Source organism: Triticum urartu, unplaced genomic scaffold (genome assembly GCF_056163025.1).
Source record: "Triticum urartu cultivar PI428250 unplaced genomic scaffold, HENAU_Tu73 scaffold2, whole genome shotgun sequence".
NCBI lineage: Eukaryota > Viridiplantae > Streptophyta > Magnoliopsida > Poales > Poaceae > Triticum > Triticum urartu.
Genome location: NW_028260368.1, coordinates 10,722,198 through 10,739,697, shown reverse-complemented (window position 1 = coordinate 10,739,697; position 17,500 = coordinate 10,722,198). Strand labels below are relative to the sequence as shown.

The following is a 17,500-nucleotide window of genomic DNA, read 5'->3' as shown; positions in this document are numbered from 1 at the left end:
CGTAGTGGCTCCGTTCCATGCCTCATTTCATAGGGAAGCCCAAAGTGGCTCTATTTCATTCTATTTCACTTCCTAGCACTTCCTATCATTTAATATCCATCCCTTTGGTCTTATTGACATAAGAGATGTCATTTATAGTCTATCTCTTTCTATATATGGAAAGTCAAGAAATTCTCATCGAAACATCGAGAAATTGTGCATATAGAAAACTCTAAAGAAAGAAAAAAAGGAGACCCATGCCATGATTTTCAAATCTTTTCTATTTAGTAGTCTAAGTTTCTCGATGAGGATAATTAATTCGGTCGTTGTGGTCGGACTCTATTATGGATTTCTGACTACATTCTCCATAGGTCCCTCTTAGATCTTCTTTCTCCAATCTTGGATTAGGGAAGAAGGAGATATTCGCGACTACTGGCGATTTCATTATGGGGCAGCTCATGATCTTCATATCGATCTATTATCCACCTCTGTATCTATTCTTTCTTAGCTAAACAGGTGGAAGATCTATCCAATTTGGTTATATTATATCATGGACTCGAAAAACGGATCTGAATTTGACTGAAATGCACGATCTTCACAGGTATCACTTTTCACGATACCTAAAAGGTGGAATAGCGATTTTCGAACCATTTCCTATAAGAGAATGGTTTCCATTACTTTGAGAAATGGATTCTTATATCAAACTATAGCTATTGCATTAAAGAAGAAAAGAAACTAATAGAAGTCGAAGACGCGGAATGATAGTGAATAGAGAGAAAGATTCTTCTGATTTTCTTGTTTCTATCTACTAGACGCCGTAGAGAATTGAGAATTTTCATGTCTTTCAATTCTCGTACTCGTAATTGGAAAGTTATGGAAGGAGACCCATCATTTTGCAATGAAAACAACATATAAAACTCTGGACAATTTCGAAATCAGGCCAAGCGTCTTAATACATATGCAAAAAAATTCATTATTGGCCCACCATTGATTAGAAGATTTAGCTTGTATGAATCGCTATTGGTTTGATACGAATAATGACAATCGTTTCAGTATGTTAAGGATACAGATGTATCCACAATTCATTTAGAGTTACTTAATAGTCTATTTCTTATACCATATCTCTATCCGTGAAATTCTCGAGCCAAAAGATGGATGCATATGCTGTGTTTCATTTTGCTAAATGATATCAATTAAATGGTGTATCAATTCCATAAATTGCATATAGCAATAAATAAATCAGCAAAATTCTTTCTAATATTTTAGATAGAAGAAACATTTCTTCTATCTAAAATATTAGAAAGAATGTACCCTTCTATCCAAATCCAATTTGCATCGATAAAATAAATCCAAATTCCAGTAGTAGATGAATAATTGCAAATTTGTGTGTGTACGAGATTAGAATAACTTCAAAATAACTGACATAATTTTGTATTTTTCCTGATCAGAAAAATACATGAAAAAGAAAGGAGGTAGAAAAATTTTTGGATTTATGGTTAAAGAAGAAAAAGAAGAAAACAGGGGTTCTGTTGAATTTCAAGTATTCAGTTTCACCAATAAGATACGGAGACTTGCTTCACATTTGGAATTACACAAAAAAGATTTTTCATCGGAAAGAGGTCTACGAAGACTTTTGGGAAAACGTCGACGTTTGCTGGCTTATTTGGCAAAGAAAAATAGAGTACGTTATAAGAAATTAATCGGTCAGTTGAATATTCGGGAGCAGTAATTTAATCGTTCAAATTTTTTTCCTTGTTTTATTATTTTTTTAGTAGTCTTATAGTAGTCTTAGATTTTTCATTTTGATGAGCCTCGCTTTGAGGAATTCATGGAATAATCCATTTTCATGGAATAATGAATTAAGGAAGAAAGGATATGAGTCTACCGCTTACAAGAAAAGATCTCATGATAGTCAATATGGGCCCTCAACACCCATCAATGCATGGTGTTCTTCGACTGATCGTTACTCTCGATGGTGAGGATGTTATTGATTGTGAACCCATATTAGGGTATTTACACAGAGGAATGGAAAAAATCGCGGAAAACCGAACTATTATACAATACTTACCTTATGTAACAAGGATATAGAGAGATTGTAGAAAGGGGATAGGATAGTTATTTTTGCAAGAGACTTGTTGTAAATTCCTTAACTTAAGAAAGAAAAAAGAATAAAAACACAGATACATAACATAAAAAAAAGAATAAATAAGACGAGATTCGACCTCCCCCTACATATTTAATTTCCTCTCCTATACAAAAACTAGCAAGACCCACTCCATTGGTAATTCCATCAATAACACCCTTATCAAAAAACTCCGTGAGTTCGGTTAACCCTCTTATACCGAGGGTAAAGACCCTAGTATAGAAAATATCTATATAACCACGATTATATGACCAACTGTATATATTTTTTTTTACTTGATCTAAAATTCTTTTTTAGGATTTCCTTTGTAAAAAGAGTTTATTAAATCCAAATTCTGAAAAAAAGAATAAGCGGATCCATAGAAGATATATGCTATGAATAAACCAAAGATAGCTAGACTTACAGAAGAAATTGCATTAGTAATAAATTCATATGAATTTACAAAAGAATTAGAACTTTCCTGGGTAAAGTTTATTGAGGGAGTTAACCACTTTGATAATATGGTTAACTCTGCTATTCCATTACCAATTCCTCCATTATCAAAAGAGATTCCTATGAATCCAATGAACAAAGTGAAAAGTAGTAATATAAGAAGAGGAAATAACATAGTATTTCCCGTTTCATGCGGATAGGCAAAAGTTTTTTTAGCCCCAAAAGACGTAGTAAAGGATCCTATCCTATTTCTTGTATTACCTTGAATTTTTGGTATATTTTGTGAAAAAAAAAGAAACTCCACTCTTCGTTGTTGATAAAACGAAATCCCTATTCACTCCTTTGGGTATCCTTTTTCCCCATAAGGATATTGAATACAAGGAACTCTCTTTAGTGCTACTGTAATTTTGAAAATGAACACGCAAATACCCATCAAATGTAAGTAAATATATCCGAAACATATAAAAGGCAGTTAATCCTGCAGTAAAGGAGGCTATTATTCCAAAAAAGGGCGAATACAACCAACTATTACTAAGGATTTCATCTTTGGACCAGAAGCAAGCAAGAGGTGGAATACCACAAAGAGAAAGTGTACCCCATAAAAAAGTAGTTCTTGTGATTGGAATGTATTTTCTTAAACCGCCCATAAGAACCATATTTTGACTTTTATCTGGTGAATATCCAACAAGAGGTTCCATTGAATGAATAACGGATCCGGATCCCAAGAACAATAAAGCTTTTGAATAAGCATGAGTGATCAAATGGAATAAAGCAGCTTGATAAGAACCTATACCTAGAGCTAACATCATATAACCCAATTGAGACATTGTAGAATAGGCTAAGCTTCTTTTAATATCTCTCTGAGCAAGAGCTAAAGTAGCTCCTAAGAATAGTGTTATTGTACCTACTAAAGAAATAAAACTCATTATCAAAGGTAAAGATATGAAAAGAGGAAGAAGTCGAGCTAGAAGAAAAATTCCCGCAGCAACCATAGTTGCTGCGTGTATAAGAGCCGAAATAGGAGTGGGCCCTTCCATAGCATCGGGTAACCATACGTGAAGAGGGAATTGTGCGGGATTTCGCAACTGCACCAAGGAATAATAAAAAAGCACACAAAGTAGTAAGTAAAGAGTTAATTCCATTATTAGGAATCCAGTTATTAGCTATTTTGAACAAATCCCTAAACTCTAAACTACCTGTTATCCAAAAAAAAACCTAAAATTCCTAATAATAGACCAAAATCCCCTACACGATTAGTTACAAAAGCTTTTTGACAAGCACTCGCTGCGATTGGTCGTGTAAACCAAAAGCCTATCAATAAATAAGAACACATTCCCACGAGTTCCCAAAAAAAATAAATTTGTATCAAATTGGAGCTAGTAACCAATCCCAACATGGAAGTATTGAAAAAACTTATATAAACAAAAAATCTCAAATATCCTTCATCGTGAGACATATAACCATCACTATAAATAAGAACCAGGATTCCTACAGTAGTAATTAGTATTAACATAATAGAAGTAAGTGGGTCAATCAAGTATCCAAATTCTAAAGAAAAATCATTATTGACGGTCCAAGACCATAGATATTGATAGATCGAACTTCCATTTATTTGTTGAATAGACAGTTGAACTGAGAATACCATAGCTATACTTAAGAGTAAAACACTAGGAAAAGCCCATATGCGACGAAGATTTTTTGTTGCTGTCGGAATAAGAATAAGGCCAAATCCCATTGACATAATAACTGGAAGTGGGAGAAGAGGGATTACCCATGCATATTGATATGTATGTTCCATAAGAAAAGAAATTGCAATTTTTACTTCAATTTTTTACTTCAATTTTTCTATAAAATTGTTTCCGATTCACCAAACCAATTCTTATCTCTTTCTGAAAGAATAAATAAAAAGAATAAGAAAAAATACTGAAATTCTTAATTTTTCCAAAATTTATCTCATTGAAATAATTAAAAATTAAGAATGGGTTTAGTTGGTTAAATTAAAAAAGTTAATAAAATAACTAGGTAACGAAGTTATTTTATTAACTAAATAAAGATATTTATAAAAATAAAAAAAAAAAAGTGGAATCATTTTACTTTCTATTCATAATTCATTTTTATATTTCTTTAAAACAAAGATGAAACAGCTCTCTTGTTCCATAATTAACTGATTGAGTGAATTCCAATGAAAACCTATGTTTATAAGAAATTATCGAATAGTCCTTACTTCATATAGAACTAAAATTCTAATGACTATAAATTACCTAAGTTTTAGAATGTCTTGTTTAAGAGACTCAGTATTTTTTGTTTTGATTGGAATTCCTTTCCTTTATGGAATACCATTCTGAACTTAATTAACTATTTTCATTTTCCCTTCTTTTTATCCCCCCGTCTTATCTTATATGGGGGATAGGCTTCCATACCATATATCTATATAATGGAGTATACTTGATATATAAATAGATATAAATAGATTTAAATGAGAAACCCTTCTATATATTCTATATTATTAAAAAAAAAGTATAAAATATATAAAGAAAAAATGTTAAAAAATTCTTGTTGTCTTATCCGCATTAGACAAAATGAAGTAAAAAATAATTCAAAATTTAAGTATCTTTCAGTATCTAAGTATAAATACTAATAAAAAGAAGAAAGAAGGATTGATTTGCAGCAATAGATGTCTTTCACATACAACTAGAAAAAAGTAATTTCCTTTTTGAATGGCAGTTCCAAAAAAACGTACTTCAATGTCAAAAAAGCGTATTCGTAAAAATATTTGGAAGAAAAAGACTTATTTTTCCATAGTACAATCTTATTCTTTAGTAAAATCAAGATCATTTTCGAGCGGTAATGAGCATCCAAAACCAAAGGGTTTTTCTGGGCAACAAACAAATAATAAGATTTTGGAATAATATGAATTGACTTATCAAAAAAGAATTCCAATTATTTAATAATTTGGATTCTTCTTTGAATGTACTTTTATGTGTCGAATTACTCGGTACAATATTCTTAGAACAAAAAACCCCTCTTATCTTATATATACAAGAAAAAAAAAGTTTTGTTTGGTATACTGTGTGCTAAGTATTCTTTTCCTATCAATGAACTTTTCATAATTTTCCTAATAGAATCCTCATATTCTATTAGGAAAATTATGAAAAGTGGAGTATTCTTACAATAGGACTTACAACTTCCACCTATCTTCTCCAAAATCATAAGGTTAGTAAATCTTATTAATAAGAGCATAAAGACTTTCATTCTAGAAATTTTTAAAAAATCCAAAAAGCCTTTTCTATTTATCCATTTTATTTTAATTTCATCATTAAATAGAAACCCTTTTGGATTTTTTTCATTGTATTGAAAGAATTTTCAAAATGTAAAGGGGAAATTAATTAGAAAAAATTAGTTCTATAATTGCAAGTTAGAAAAAAGAAGTTCCAACTCTTTCAAGCAGTGTTTGTGTTTCTATTGGGCAAAGCAAGAGTTTATTGTAAAAAAAAAAAATGGAAACGATACTACCAAACGAAGTCTATTTTAATGAAAACTCTAATGTTCCTAAATTTTATGGACTTTCCCAATATCGACGATTCCCAAGATAATAGCTATTATTCTTTTAAGTTACCTATTATTTGAAGTTAGCCGCCATGGTGAAATTGGTAGACACGCTGCTCTTAGGAAGCAGTGCTCAAGCATCTCGGTTCGAATCCGAGTGGCGGCATTCTTGAAAAAGAATACAATAGATTAGAAATCAATTCGAAATTTACAATTTTGTAATGGGACCTTCCCCTTATGCTATTTGCAACTTTAGAACATATACTAACTCATATCTCTTTCTCAACGATTTCAATTGTGATTACGATTCATTTTATAACCTTATTAGTTCGTGAACTTGGAGGATTACGCGATTCGTCAGAAAAAGGAATGATAGTTACTTTTTTCTCTATAACAGGATTCTTAGTTTCTCGTTGGGCTTCCTCGGGACATTTTCCATTAAGTAATTTATATGAGTCATTGATCTTCCTTTCATGGGCCCTGTATATTCTTCATACCATTCCTAAAATACAGAACTCTAAAAATGATTTAAGCACAATAACTACGCCAAGTACTATTTTAACGCAAGGCTTTGCCACATCGGGTCTTTTAACTGAAATGCATCAATCCACGATACTAGTACCTGCTCTACAATCTCAGTGGTTAATGATGCATGTCAGTATGATGTTATTAAGCTATGCAACTCTTTTGTGCGGATCCTTATTATCTGCCGCTATTCTAATCATTAGATTTCGAAATAATTTCCATTTCTTTTCTAAAAAGAAAAAAAATGTTTTAAATAAAACATTTTTCTTTAGTGATATTAAATATTTTTATGCAAAAAGAAGTGCTTTAAAAAGAACCTCTGTCCCTTCATTTCCAAATTATTACAAATATCAATTAACGGAGCGTTTGGATTCTTGGAGTTATCGTGTCATTAGCCTAGGATTTACCCTTTTAACCGTAGGTATTCTTTGTGGAGCAGTATGGGCTAATGAGGCCTGGGGATCCTATTGGAATTGGGATCCTAAGGAAACTTGGGCATTTATTACTTGGACCATATTCGCAATTTATTTACATAGTAGAACAAATCCAAATTGGAAGGGTACGAATTCTGCACTTATAGCTTTGATAGGATTTCTTATAATTTGGATTTGTTATTTTGGTATAAATCTATTAGGAATAGGCTTACATAGTTATGGTTCGTTTACATTAACACCTAAATGATTACATAAAATAAAACCTTCATGAAATGAAGGTTTTTACTTTTATGTTTTATTTGAGAACCCCTTGAACGCCTTATCAAAGGGTTCTCAAAAATTCGAGATAGATCTAATTATACTTTTTTACTTATTTCTGCATTATATACTTTTTTACTTATTTCTGCATTAATAGAGCAGACGAGTAAAAAAAAAGCAAACCTATTTAGGATAATAATTGGATAAGAGAGCCTCTACCCTGTCAACGGATAGGGAGAGAACAAAATCTGGATAAATACCAATTCCTATTACTGGTAAAAAGATACAGATTAAAATAAAGAGTTCTCGTGGTCCAGAATCCACAAAATTTGCGTTTGGAACATTAAATAGCTTGTATCCATAGAACATCTGGCGTAACATAGATAATAAATAAATAGGAGTTAATATCATTCCAATTGCCATTACAAAAGTAATTAGTGTTTTTGGCATTAACAGAAATTTTGGACTAGTAATTAGTCCAAAAAATACTACTAATTCTGCGACAAAACCACTCATTCCTGGTAAGGGCAAGAGAAGCCATTGAAAAGCTACTAAACATGGTAAAAATTTTAGGCATTGGGATAGATATTCCCCCCAGTTCTTCGAGATAAACAAGACGCATTCTATCAGAAGCGGTTCCTGCCAAGAAAAAAAGTGTAGCACCAATAAATCCATGGGATAATATTTGTAAAATAGCTCCATTGAGTCCAATGTTGGTTATGGAACCAATTCCTATAATTATGAAACCCATGTGAGATACAGAGGAATAAGCTATTCTTTTTTTGAAATTTCGTTGACCAAGAGAAGTTGAAGCTGCATAGATTATTTGGATCGCTCCTATTATTACTAACCAGGGCGAAAATAGATAATGAGCATGAGGTAACAATTCCATGTTGATCCGAATCAATCCATATGCTCCCATCTTTAATAATATTCCCGCTAAAAGCATACATGTACTATAATGTGCTTCCCCATGGGTATCTGGTAACCACGTATGTAGGGGTATAATCGGCAATTTGACAGCATAAGCAATAAGGAAGCCAAAATATAAAAGTATTTCCAAGGTTGCAGGGTATGATTGATTAATTAATCTTTCCAAATCTAATCCTGGTTCGTTGGAACCATATAAGCCCATACCCAGAACTCCGATTAAGAAAAAAATGGAACCGCCTGCAGTATACAAAATAAACTTTGTAGCTGAATATAGACGCCTCTTCCCCCCCCACATGGATAAAAGTAAGTAAACAGGAATTAATTCTAACTCCCACATGATAAAAAAAAGTAAAAGGTCTCGCGAAGAAAATAATCCTATTTGACCACTATACATTGCGAGCATCAGGAAATAGAATAATCGCGAATTCCGTGTAATTGGCCAAGCTGCTAAAGTAGCTAAAGTAGTGATAAATCCTGTCAATAAAATAGATCCTAATGAAAGTCCATCGATTCCCAATCTCCAGTGGAAATCGAAGACATCTATCCATTTATAATCCTCCTTTAATTGGATTAAGGGATCCTCCAGTTGGAAATGATAACAGAACGCATAAGTCATTAGAAGGAATTCTAATAAACAAATAGATATAGTATACCACCTAACGACTTTGTTTCCCTTATGAGGTAAAAAGAAAATTAATGAACCTGCAAATATCGGCAAAACAACAAGTATTGTTAACCAAGGAAAATAACTCATGATAAAGTGATAAAGACAAGATACGTTTTGACCAGAAAAGCCCGTGCTCGATTATTTCGAGCACAGGCTTCTTCGGTAAAGAGGAATCAGACGATTCGAGTGAAGTTTTTTGTAACGTATCAATAAGATAGAGCCATGCTACGTGTTGTTTCAGGCCCTAAATAAACGCGGACACTTAAAAAATCTGTCGGGCAGGCAGATTCACATCTCTTACAACCCACACAATCTTCGGTTCTCGGCGCGGAAGCAATTTGCTTGGCTTTACATCCATCCCAGGGTATCATTTCTAATACATCTGTTGGACAAGCTCGTACACATTGAGTGCATCCTATACATGTATCGTAAATTTTTACGGAATGTGACATTGGATCTATAAATTTTTCTTTTCAACATAAAATTTTTCGATCTGGTAAAAATGAAATTAGTACTATAATGAGTCATATGTATTGTAGACACCAGACGAAGCAATGGTTTATCCAAACTTCAAAAAAAAAAATCTATTTTTTAATCTGTTTGTGAGAAAGCGTGAAGAGAGCCAAGAGACTTTAATTTTGGATTTCAACAATAAATAAGAAATAAGAAAGAATTTTACGAATTGTACAGACGAATTCGAATTAGCCAATAAATTGGCTATCGTCTTTTCAATATAAATTATTGCAATATTCACAAATTGCAATATCAATGAATTACAAATACAAAAATTCATTTAAGTGAAAAAGAATACTATGCAATAATCTACTAAAAAAAATGGATATTCTCAAATAATACTAAGAAAATAGTATTGATTTCTATTTATTTTAATATGTGCGCCTTTGTTTAGAGGATTCTATGTCTAATTATTCAAAAGTCTAATTATTCAATAAATTAGATTGATTGATACGAGTGGATTTCCTATTACGATGGATGGAAGAAAGAATGGATAGTCCAATAGCGGCTTCAGCAGCTGCAAGGGCTATAACAAAAATTGCGAAAATATCTCCTTTTAATTGGCGACTATCAAATAGATCAGAAAATGTTACGAGATTTAGATTAATTGAATTCAGTATAAGTTCAAGACATATTAGAGCTCTAACCATGTTTCGGCTTGTGATCAATCCATAGATACCAATCGAAAATAAATAGACACTCAAAAAAAGTACATGCTCAAACATCATTAACTAACTCCTTATCAATCTCGATTCATTTCAATATGAGGGCAAGAATTGAACCGATTCAATTAATTACAATAGAACAATTACACAACAAAAGAAAAAAAAAAAAAAAAAAAAGGAGGTATTTGTTGGCAGTAGATGGATTTTACTAAATCAAAATTGTGATTCTTTAGTTATTTATTTTAGATTTGCAATTCTTATAATTTGTACTTTTTCTAAGTTTTCTTATTGCCGAGCCATAGTAATTGCACCTATTAAAGAAACTAGAAGAATTATGGAAATGAGTTCAAACGGAAGATAAAAATCGGTTGCTAAATGAATTCCAATTTGTTGAACATTATTTATGAGACCCTGTTCTACTATTTGGTTTGATCTTGTAGTCCAAAGAATTCCATACCACGACGTATCTGGGATAGTAGTCATTAGTGAAAAAACAATAGTTATACAAACGAGTGAAGTGAACCCATCTCCAATAGTCCAATAATTCTTATCTTTAGACCATTCTGAGCCATTTACGAACATTACAGCGAATATGATCAAGACATTTATGGCTCCCACATAAATAAGAAGTTGTGCGACAGCTACAAAGTAGGAATTTAATAAAAAATAGAATAAGGATATACAAACAAGAACTAATCCCAGCGAAAAGGCAGAATAAATGGGGTTGGTAAGTAATACTACTCCTAGACCCCCTAGTAGAAGAACAAATCCCCCAAATAGCATAAGAATCTCATGTATTGGTCCAGGTAAATCCATTATGGATAAAAAGAAATTAATAGTATAAAATTTTTCATGAACTGACTAAAACTAAAGGATTCAAGGAAGGAAAAAAGGATTAGGGTATTTTTTTGTGTATAAACTTATAGTTATAAATTATATTATATCACGAAAATCTAGTCTGATTTAAAATAAGAAATAATTTCCAATAAGCAGTAGTTTTTCGTTTTTCTTTATAGTTTAATTTTAAAGTTTAATAAAGAATTATTAGATTTTTATAACAGAAAGACAAAATCAAAGTTTAGTAATCAGTAATCGTTCTTGAATTCGAAGATTTTTCTTTGTTTATTTTACTTTCAGACGAATTCCTAATTGTTTGAATTGTGTAATCTCCCATTATGGAGATTGGTAACCGACTTAAAGCAATTTGATTGTAATTCAATTCATGACGATCATAGGTAGAAAGTTCATATTCTTCAGTCATTGATAAACAGCTTGTTGGACAGTACTCAACACAATTGCCACAAAATATACAAACTCCGAAATCAATACTATAATTAAGCAATTGTTTTCTTTTAATATCCTTTTCAAATCTCCAATCCACAACGGGTAAATCTATCGGACATACGCGAACACATACTTCACAAGCAATACATTTATCAAATTCAAAGTGGATTCGCCCTCGGAAACGCTCTGGTGTAATTGATTTTTCATAAGGGTAGTGAATCGTTATAGGTAAACGATTTGTGTGGGATAAGGTAGTTATGAAACTTTGACCTATGTACCTTGTAGCACGTATTGTTTGTTGACCATAACTCATGAACCCAGTTACCATAGGGAACATATTCATTCTAAATATCTATGAAAAAGATATGTTTCTTTCTCTTGTTTGAGAGAGCTTTTGTGTTGAAAATATTCTTACTATTATTGTATTATCTTATTTATAGTGAAACAAGTTGAGAAGAGGTTGTTAATAAGAGATTGCCCAGGGAAATAGGTAAAAGAAATTTCCATCCAAGATTTAATAACTGATCCATTCTCATCCTCGGTAAAGTCCATCTTATTGTGATAGAAATGAAGAGAAATAAATAAGCTTTAGTTAATGTAATAAATATACCCATTGTCATTTCCAAAATTCCAACTGCTTTATTCATTTGGAAAAAATCAAAAAAGGATATATAGGGAATAGATAAATTCCACCCGCCCAAGTAGAGAACTGTTACAAATAAAGAAGAAACTAATAAATTTAGGTAAGAAACAAGATAAAATAAACCATATTTGATACCGGAATATTCAGTTTGGTAACCTGCTACTAATTCTTCCTCCGCTTCTGGTAAATCAAAGGGTAATCTTTCACATTCTGCCAAAGAAGAAATTAAAAAAACCAGAAAACCTATAGGCTGACGCCAAATATTCCATCCAAAAAAACCGTATTTTGACTGTGCTTCAACTATATCAACTGTACTTGAACTGTTAGATAATCATAGTCGGTGATAACATCACAGTTCCCACCGCTATTTCAAAACCGTACATGAAACCTTAGCTTCATACGGCTTCTCTATGATCAGAAAAAGGAAAGGACTGTTTTGTTCCTAGCCCCGGGGGCGTAGATAGAATTAGATAAAATAAAATAGATTTGAAAGTCCTAAATTAGACCAAAGGAATTCCGTCTGCTAGAATAAGAAAAAGCGCTTCCGAATTGATCTCATCCTTTATAATATAATGAAAATTTTTCTTTGTTCAGTAATAACTTAATCTTGGAATAAAACACTTGTTACTTGTTATAGGAATTCAATTAATAAATGGAAAGAGTTGGGTATTAGTTCATGAGCAATTCTGCATGAATATGGATAGAGGAAGGAAATAATGAAAATTTTTTCTAGTGCACTCCATATCTTTTTTACTATTCTTCTTTCCCCAGGGAGGGGGTATTTAAAAAGAAAAAATGGATAAAGGGTTAATTCGTTCTTGATAGCCATTTCCTTAACAAGTGAATGGGAACATACTCTGGATCGGAATCCGAAGAAAGTACTACTTGATAATTTCTACAAATTGCAAGTCCTTATTATGATTCCTTTTATGGGCAAAAATCTCTAATGTTTTAGATTTTCCATTACTAATCCTTTATGTACTTTAGTGTTCCTAACCCTTCACTAACTTTTGGTGGATTCTTCTTATGGATTATTAAGTTATAGTAATAACTAGGAGTATTCTAGTAATGGAATTCCATATCGTGAATCCTTTATTCTTGGCCGCTTCAAGATATGATGACTAATTAAAAAATATCAACCTTGGGATAAAGAGTTTACACTGCTTATGTTTACTTCCACTTTTTTCTTGTACGTAGGAAATGAGATTTTTTCTTTTTACTACAAATTTATAAGCTGTTTTGTTTCACTCATATAGCTATCTAGTTTAACTTACCAACCCAAATACTAAATAAGAAAAGGAATATAAATAGTTAATGGATTTTATAGGAAAAAGATCTATTTTAACGAATCACACGTAGAGATATTGCTAGCACACAAAAAGTTAATGGTATTTCATAACTAATGGATTGAGCAGCAGCTCGTAGACCGCCTGAAAAAGAATATTTATTATTTGAGCTATATCCTGCCATAAGAAGACCAATAGGAGCTATACTTGAAATGGCAATCCATAAAAAAACACCAATACTAAGATCGGCTAAAACAAAATGATATCCCAAAGGGATAACTAAAAAACTTAATAAAACTGATATGACTGCTATAGAGGGTCCAATGCTAAATAAAGAAATATCTCCTCGGGATGGCAGAATATCTTCTTTAAAAAGTAGCTTAGTCCCATCTGCTATAGCTTGAAGCAGGCCCAGGGGGCCAGCATATTCAGGACCAATACGTTGTTGTATCGACGCAGATATTTCTCTTTCTAACCACACAATTACGAGTACCTCTATTGTTATTCCAAAAGGAGGGTCAAAATGGGTAGAATCGATATCAGTCCATAGACTTCTTTTAATAATTCCAATTTCGAAAAAGAATTGATAGTTTCTACCTCTACCCTATCTATTATCATTTCAACGATCAACTTCCCCCATAATGATATCTATACTACCTAATATCGTCATGATATCAGCCAATTTCATTTTTTTAACTAGCTGAGGAAGAATTTGCAAATTAATAAACCCGGGTGGACGGATTTTCCATCTCCAGGGGAAAAGGCTATCATCTCCTACTAGATAAATCCCTAATTCACCTTTTGGGGCTTCTACTCTTACATAAAGCTCTTGTCTTGACAATTCAAAATTGGGCGAAGGTTTTTTACCAAGAAATTTATACTCAAAATCATTCCATTCAGAATTATTTTCTTTCTTAAAGCGTCGGACTTCTAAATTTTCATAAGGTCCTCCAGGAATTTTTTCTACAGCTTGTTGAATTATTTTGATGGATTCCCTCATTTCACCAATTCGTACTAAATAGCGAGCTAACGAATCCCCTTCTTTTTGCCATTGGACTTTCCAATCAAATTGGTTGTAAGACTCATAAGGATCTACTTTACGAAGATCCCATTGTATTCCAGAAGCTCGTAACATCGGTCCCGATAAGCCCCAATTTACTGCTTCTTCTCCGCTAATAAAACCTACTCCTTCAACTCGCTCTAAAAAAATTGGATTCTGTGTAATAAGTTGTTGATATTCAACAACTCCGCGTAAAAAATAATCACAGAAATCTAAACATTTATCGATCCATCCATAAGGTAGATCGGCGGCTACTCCTCCGATGCGAAAGTAATTGTGCATCATTCGCATACCTGTAGCAGCTTCAAATAGATCATATATTAATTCTCTCTCTCTAAAAATATAGAAAAAAGGAGTCTGTGCGCCGAGATCCGCCATAAAAGGTCCAAGCCATAGCAAGTGAGAAGCTATCCGGCTTAATTCTAACATAATTACCCTAATATAGCTGGCTCTTTGTGGTATTTGAATATTCTCCAAGAATTCTGGTGCATTTACTGTTATTGCTTCTGTAAACATAGTAGCTAAATAATCCCACCTTGTTACATAAGGTAAGTATTGTATAATAGTTCGGTTTCCGCGATTTTTTCCATTCCTCTGTGTAAATACCCTAATATGGGTTCACAATCAATAACATCCTCACCATCGAGAGTAACGATCAGTCGAAGAACACCATGCATTGATGGGTGTTGAGGGCCCATATTGACTATCATGAGATCTTTTCTTGTAAGCGGTAGACTCATATCCTTTCTTCCTTAATTCATTATTCCATGAAAATGGATTATTCCATGAATTCCTCAAAGCGAGGCTCATCAAAATGAAAAATCTAAGACTACTATAAGACTACTAAAAAAATAATAAAACAAGAAAAAAATTTGAACGATTAAATTACTGCTCCCGAATATTCAACTGACCGATTAATTTCTTATAACGTACTCTATTTTTCTTTGCCAAATAAGCCAGCAAACGTCGACGTTTTCCCAAAAGTCTTCGTAGACCTCTTTCCGATGAAAAATCTTTTTTGTGTAATTCCAAATGTGAAGCAAGTCTCCGTATCTTATTGGTGAAACTGAATACTTGAAATTCAACAGAACCCCTGTTTTCTTCTTTTTCTTCTTTAACCATAAATCCAAAAATTTTTCTACCTCCTTTCTTTTTCATGTATTTTTCTGATCAGGAAAAATACAAAATTATGTCAGTTATTTTGAAGTTATTCTAATCTCGTACACACACAAATTTGCAATTATTCATCTACTACTGGAATTTGGATTTATTTTATCGATGCAAATTGGATTTGGATAGAAGGGTACATTCTTTCTAATATTTTAGATAGAAGAAATGTTTCTTCTATCTAAAATATTAGAAAGAATTTTGCTGATTTATTTATTGCTATATGCAATTTATGGAATTGATACACCATTTAATTGATATCATTTAGCAAAATGAAACACAGCATATGCATCCATCTTTTGGCTCGAGAATTTCACGGGATAGAGATATGGTATAAGAAATAGACTATTAAGTAACTCTAAATGAATTGTGGATACATCTGTATCCTTAACATACTGAAACGATTGTCATTATTCGTATCAAACCAATAGCGATTCATACAAGCTAAATCTTCTAATCAATGGTGGGCCAATAATGAATTTTTTTGCATATGTATTAAGACGCTTGGCCTGATTTCGAAATTGTCCAGAGTTTTATATGTTGTTTTCATTGCAAAATGATGGGTCTCCTTCCATAACTTTCCAATTACGAGTACGAGAATTGAAAGACATGAAAATTCTCAATTCTCTACGGCGTCTAGTAGATAGAAACAAGAAAATCAGAAGAATCTTTCTCTCTATTCACTATCATTCCGCGTCTTCGACTTCTATTAGTTTCTTTTCTTCTTTAATGCAATAGCTATAGTTTGATATAAGAATCCATTTCTCAAAGTAATGGAAACCATTCTCTTATAGGAAATGGTTCGAAAATCGCTATTCCACCTTTTAGGTATCGTGAAAAGTGATACCTGTGAAGATCGTGCATTTCAGTCAAATTCAGATCCGTTTTTCGAGTCCATGATATAATATAACCAAATTGGATAGATCTTCCACCTGTTTAGCTAAGAAAGAATAGATACAGAGGTGGATAATAGATCGATATGAAGATCATGAGCTGCCCCATAATGAAATCGCCAGTAGTCGCGAATATCTCCTTCTTCCCTAATCCAAGATTGGAGAAAGAAGATCTAAGAGGGACCTATGGAGAATGTAGTCAGAAATCCATAATAGAGTCCGACCACAACGACCGAATTAATTATCCTCATCGAGAAACTTAGACTACTAAATAGAAAAGATTTGAAAATCATGGCATGGGTCTCCTTTTTTTCTTTCTTTAGAGTTTTCTATATGCACAATTTCTCGATGTTTCGATGAGAATTTCTTGACTTTCCATATATAGAAAGAGATAGACTATAAATGACATCTCTTATGTCAATAAGACCAAAGGGATGGATATTAAATGATAGGAAGTGCTAGGAAGTGAAATAGAATGAAATAGAGCCACTTTGGGCTTCCCTATGAAATGAGGCATGGAACGGAGCCACTACGAAGAAATTATGGGAGTTACGAAAAGAAGCTTCGGACTCATATTGTTCATGGGTTGAGAGCGGGAGTTGAACTCTAGGAGGTCGAATCCCCCCTTGTTCCTCAGTAGCTCAGTGGTAGAGCGGTCGGCTGTTAACTGACTGGTCGTAGGTTCGAATCCTACTTGGGGAGATTTTATTCATTCTTTAATGTAAGAATTTTAATGTAAGAATAAAGAATTGAATTAAAGGGCTTGCTTTGACCCTTAGGAGTAGGTAACCCGTTCGCTATCCTTGTTTCTATTTCTATTGCATTCTATCTCATCGTATCACATTCTGTTCTACGATTCCACTTCGACAAAAGGAAAGAGCATACCTAAGTTCAATAGCTTTACGTCCGCTATCCCGATCATGATTTTCCTACCCTCAGGGGGAAAGTAAAGGCCCTTCCCCCTTTGGAAGGCTGTGGGCGAGGAGGGATTCGAACCCCCGACACCGTGGTTCGTAGCCACGTGCTCTAATCCTCTGAGCTACAGGCCCAGCTGTCTCCACTGGATCTCTTC

General features: G+C 32.9%; 2 non-coding genes across 2 annotated transcripts; both read left to right on the top strand.

The window, feature by feature from the left end:
- Positions 1-6,186: 6,186 nt before the first annotated feature.
- TRNAL-UAG (transfer RNA leucine (anticodon UAG)) lies at positions 6,187-6,266 on the top strand. The gene has a single exon. It is a non-coding gene; the product is annotated as a tRNA-Leu (tRNA).
- Positions 6,267-17,058: 10,792 nt separating this feature from the next.
- TRNAN-GUU (transfer RNA asparagine (anticodon GUU)) lies at positions 17,059-17,130 on the top strand. The gene has a single exon. It is a non-coding gene; the product is annotated as a tRNA-Asn (tRNA).
- Positions 17,131-17,500: the final 370 nt, after the last annotated feature.